Raw genomic sequence first — 5,471 nt, 5'->3', positions numbered from 1 at the left:
GTATTAAAGTAAAATAATAAAAATTAAATATTAAAAAAAAATAAAAAAAAATAAACCCAAGATCAAAATGTGATATATTGCAGCTTTACAAGTCTATAGCTGTGGTGGCTGCATTAGTTTGCTAGAACATTTTTAACAAGTACAGAAATTACCTGCTGATTTTGTCTAAAATGTGTTGTCTGTGTAATTGTCTGTGAGCTTAGCTGAAATCTTAAGCAATGTTATCAACCTATGTAAAGGCTCCATTCCCACCAGATGTGATCCATTGAAAAACGGATGCCAATGCAAGGACATCTGAAAATAAATGGGTCTGATGGGAGCAGTTCATACCAGTGACTTGTGTTGATGTCTGCTGCCCTGTGCTGAAAAATAAGTAAAGCAGGCTCTACTTTTTTAGCGCAGCACATGTTTAACACGCGTTATCACAACGCAATGGACATCAATACAAGGCAGAACCAATACCTTATATAGCTTAGTGTAAAAAGTAAGACAAAATGCAACATAACGCAACGCATATTAACATACTATGCCAACGCAAGTGAACGTACTTGCATTGAGTCACGTCCAATACACAGATTACGATGTGAATCCATTTTATTCTATAGGGTCTTGGCATTCAGAAAATATATAATGTTGGGGGGTTTTAAGTAATTTTCAGGCCTAAAATGTGGAATATAACATGGGTACAAAAAATGAAAAAAAGGCCTCAGTCATGAAGGGGTTAAAGTTTAGTCTGGGTGACAACCATGGCTCTTTCCATAGATACAGTAGAGTGAGTGAACATAGCCACCATAAAGCAAAAAGACTCTTCTTATTTTCGGATCTAGATTTCTTTTCAGTGGAAACACACAAAACAGCAAGTTACAAGATAGAATTTGCCTAGATGTGTGACACTGTTGCTTCGTGTATTTTACTTGCCAATCTATGGCAACTCTTAGCAACCTGTCTGTGCAAACAGTCAACTGTTCCTGTTGTGCAAGAACAAATCTCACAGATCCAGTGCCGGTGGAATTAACATTCTTCATAACTCTGGACTTCCTGCTGTCATCAAATATCGCAAACACAAAAATTGTGCTTTTATCTTTTTCTTTGTGAGCCTCAGATATAAATAAGACAGCCACATTTTTACTTGGATAGTGGGCTGGCATATTCAGACGTTTCTGATGGAGGAACGAACTTGGATTTTTTACAACCGGAAAATTGTATTCATATTTACCGCCAATTTTCCATTCCTGTCTAGCTCCATGGCAGCACACTAATGGGTTAATACCCTTTCTCCTCCCACCTATCAGGATCGTAACTAATACATTTTGGCCCAGTTGTCCCAGCCCACTGTTCCGTAACTATCCGACTGCACCGGTGGGAATTGTGCTGATTAAATTGTGCCAGTCAATTTCATCAGTTAGTTTGCCGCAGCAGAAATCACAGTACAGCCAAATTCAACAGTAGTCAGAGCTGCAGGGTCTATCCAATAATGGGACATGAAAGTATGAACAGATGACCATGTGGCCACCTTACAAATCGTCTCCAAAGACACTCGACATGCTGCTGCCCAAGACGTTGACACACTTCTAGTTGAGTGTGCCGAGACCCCTTCCGGAAAAGGCAAATCTTTAGTTTGTAGGCTAAGGTGATAGCCCGGACGACCTACGAGGCGATGAGTCTACAGGGAGCTTTGGAACCCTTTTGACACCAGAAGGAACCACAAAAAGATGATTCGTGGATCTAATATCAGCAGTGGAAGCAATATACGCCTTTAGCGCACTTGCCACATCCAAACGATGTACATGTACACCATCCGTAGACTGGAAGGTAGGTAAGACTATTTCCTGCCTCAAGTGGAAATCTGAAACGACTTTAGGGACAAAGCCAAGCATCAGGACCATGACCACTCTTTCCGCGAGAAACGTATTAAAGGGCTCCTGAAATCCCAGTGCTGCTAATTCAGAAACTCTCCTGGCTGAAGAAATCGCTACCAAAAAGGCCACTTTTAAGGTGATGCGCCAAAGAGGGATTTGCCCTTCAAACGAATCAGATGCCAGAAAATCCAGCACTAAAGGCAGATCCCATTTAGGGAATACATGTTGTCTAGGAGGCTTAACTTAACGTGCGATCGTGTGCGGTAGCCTCCGCATGTAAGGGGTTACATCTGGGTGGCAATCGCTGAAAAAAAGGTACATGTACCTATTTTCACGACATGCACCGCGCAGTGTTTTCAACCGTGATTGCTGGAGGAAAACGCGCAATCTGCCTGGCACGACTGGGGTGCCATTAGAAAATAATGGCACTGACAGCACGATCGGCGGTGGTGTGCACTTCCGTGACCACCCAGCCATCCGCTCGGTTTCGTGCACGATGGCCGTGCAGTCACAGATCGCACACCACCGGCAGGTTGCGGCGTTTTCCGAGCGGTAGCCCACAATCGCAGTTTATTCACATGCAGATGGGGCAGCGGGACTGGTTTCAAAATCAGCCACTACTACAAACTTTAGTGCTCGTCATGCAAGTAGTGTAGTGTGTCAGTCAAGCATCCTACAGCGGATGACGCATTTCGCCCCTCCTCCATTTCTTGGGGCTTCGTCAGATCCTGATGGGCAATTAGTGGATGAGGTTTTTATCCGTCTTCTCATGTGTTTACTATTAACCCATTTAGTGTCATGAATGGTTGAGCACGAAACAACTTTTTCACTTTGTACATTTGCATGTTTGCTTTTTAAACATATGTAAAACAGCAAGGATGTTTTCAAAACGGCAAGAACAGACACGATCATGCCCAGCAATTGATTTCATATCATCAACCATACTGTTTTAAGATTACAGGTATTGTTAAATCATTAAATCATGATCAAGATAACGTCTGTTCTAGCAAGTAGTTTAACTAAGTTATTGGATGGCTTTTTCCCTATATCCTGTACACTCGATATTGAGATTATCAGGTACCTCACAGAGGGTGGCCCAGCTTCAAGTTGACATTATTTATAATTGAGTTACTAGCTAATCTTTTGTTTGAATTAAATGATTAGGTATGGATTTAATCGTTTTTATATTTATTATTTAGTTGTTGTTTTTCCTTTTATCTACTACATGCTCAAAAAGTGGCTGGGTCCCTACACTTAGATACAAAAGTGAAGAGGGGAATCTTTGTAATGTTTATGGAGGTCACAGGGGTACAGGCTAGAGGAATACCTGCAAATTGCACTCATTGTTCAATCCATGTAGTGTCATGGTCCTCAGCTTGAAGATCCAAATTTTTTCTTTCTGTAGTAGGATCTTATTAAAATCTCCTCTACGTGCTGAAAGTTTGAGTGCATATATTCCCCTAACCTCTATCCCTGTGACCCTCCCTGCATGATACTTCAAAAAATGGTGCGCCAGAGGGCTATCATTGTCCTGGTTTCTTATGTCTCTTAGGTGTTCTCCAATTCTTATTTTTAGTTCACGTTTTGTTTTGCCTATATAGGACTTTTTACAAGGGCACTTCAATTCGTAAATTACACGTGTTGTATTGCAATTGATGAAATGTTGTATATTGAAGTTGGAAGTGCCCGTTGAATCTGTGAATTGTTTGGATCTACAGACAAACGGGCATATGTGACAATGCCCACACGCAAACATTCCTTTTGGTCTGGTTGATTTAGATAGCCAGGTCACATGGGGGGTGGGTATGAATTCTGAGGATACCAGTTGATCCCTTAAATTACGCGCTCGTCTGGCAGTCACCAGGGGGTAAGGACCCACTATCTCAGCCAGAGTTGGGCACAGTTGGAGGATGTGCCAATGTTTGTTCAGTGTTCGTTTGAGGGTGTACCAACCCGAACCAAATTGTGTGATCATACGGACCCTTTTATCTTGTTTACCTTTTTGGGTTTGTTTATTAATACATTTGAGAAGTTCTTTCCTGTCCCTTTTGTTGGCTATGGCTAAGCTCCTTCTTAGGGCTCTATGCGGATAGCCTCGTTCCCTGAAACGGTCATACATTGCTTTTGATTCTTTTTTGAAATCTTCATTCGAGGTACAGTTCCTTTTTAAACGTAGGAACTGGCCCGTTGGTATGGCTTGTTTCAGGGAAGATGGATGGTGGCTATCCGCATGTAGCACTGTATTGGCCGCTGTGGGCTTACGGTAGGTGTTAGTTATTAGTTTGCCCCCTTCTACTCGGATCTTAAGGTCAAGGAACGAGATTTCTTGGGTATCAATGGTGAACGTCAAATGGATGTTTCTATCGTTCTTATTTAGGTCCTCTATGAATTCTAATAGTTGACTAGTGGAACCTGACCATATTAATAGTATATCATCTATAAAACGATACCAAGTCTTGGCAAATGGTTTAAATAGATGATGTGAATAGACACATTCTTCTTCCCACATGCCTAGATGGATGCATGCGTATGCTGGAGCCCAAGGGTCTCCCATAGAGGTGCCTCTAATTTGTTTATAGTTATTACCTGCAAATTGAAAGTAATTATTATTTAGGGCAAAGTCTAGTAATTCTAGAATAAACTCATTTTGGAAGGCCATTTCAGGAAACTGGGAGTCCAAGTAGTACTTAACTGCTGTTAATCCCCAGTTGTGTGGTATAGATGTATACAGGGATTCTACATCCAAACCTATCAGTAGATAGTCCCCTTCCATTTTGACATTAGCTATTTTATTAATGGTATCTACCGAATCCCTTAGGTACGACGGGAGATTTAACATGATGTCTTTAAGGAGGGTGTCTAAGTATTTCCCTACATTTTCCATTGGTCCACCCATTGGTCCATTTTCCATTGGTCTGCCTTAGTCCCAGCGCTGTTCTCTCCGCAATTGAGAACCACTTGACAATACAATAATACTGATCAGCAAGCTCCTAAAAAGTTCTGAATGTTGTTTTGCATGAATGGATTATTGCAATAATCATTTTTAAAGGTGTGGGGTTATTAGGTATCAACTGTGCAGTTTATGTGCTAAATTTTTGTTTATTGTGTATATTTAATAAATTATCTTTTTTACATTGCTATTTAACTCTCCGACTCCCTCTTATGTAGCTGCACTCTGTTCAAGAGCCTCTCTTGGCTGAACAAATTGCTTTCTTTCTATATTCTTAGATACCTTTAAATCACTTGGAATACAAAGAAAACAAAAGGTTGACTTTGTCTCACGGTATTTTGTTGTATAGAATAAAGATGGAGCTACCAGAATCAATTATTAAGATACATTCTCTTGGTAGCATTGTAGAATGGAACTAGGTCACTGTATAAAATACAACCTCTGAGACTGTACAAAAATTGTGATTCATTTGAGAAACTACCCTCAAATATACATACAGTATTTTAATTTATAAAGCAGTGAATGGAACCAAAAATACCCTAGTGGTCAATAATTTACTATATATTAAAACATATTTAGCAGGAAGACTTTCTTGTAGTGAATGTTTGGTGAATATGACATTCACTAATGTATATACAGTATATATATATATATCTATATAT

Source organism: Nanorana parkeri, unplaced genomic scaffold, assembly GCF_000935625.1.
Source record: "Nanorana parkeri isolate BGI_ZX_2015 unplaced genomic scaffold, ASM93562v1 scaffold2809, whole genome shotgun sequence".
NCBI lineage: Eukaryota > Metazoa > Chordata > Amphibia > Anura > Dicroglossidae > Nanorana > Nanorana parkeri.
The sequence above is the reverse complement of the archived record's forward strand: the minus strand, read 5'-3'. Positions refer to the sequence as shown.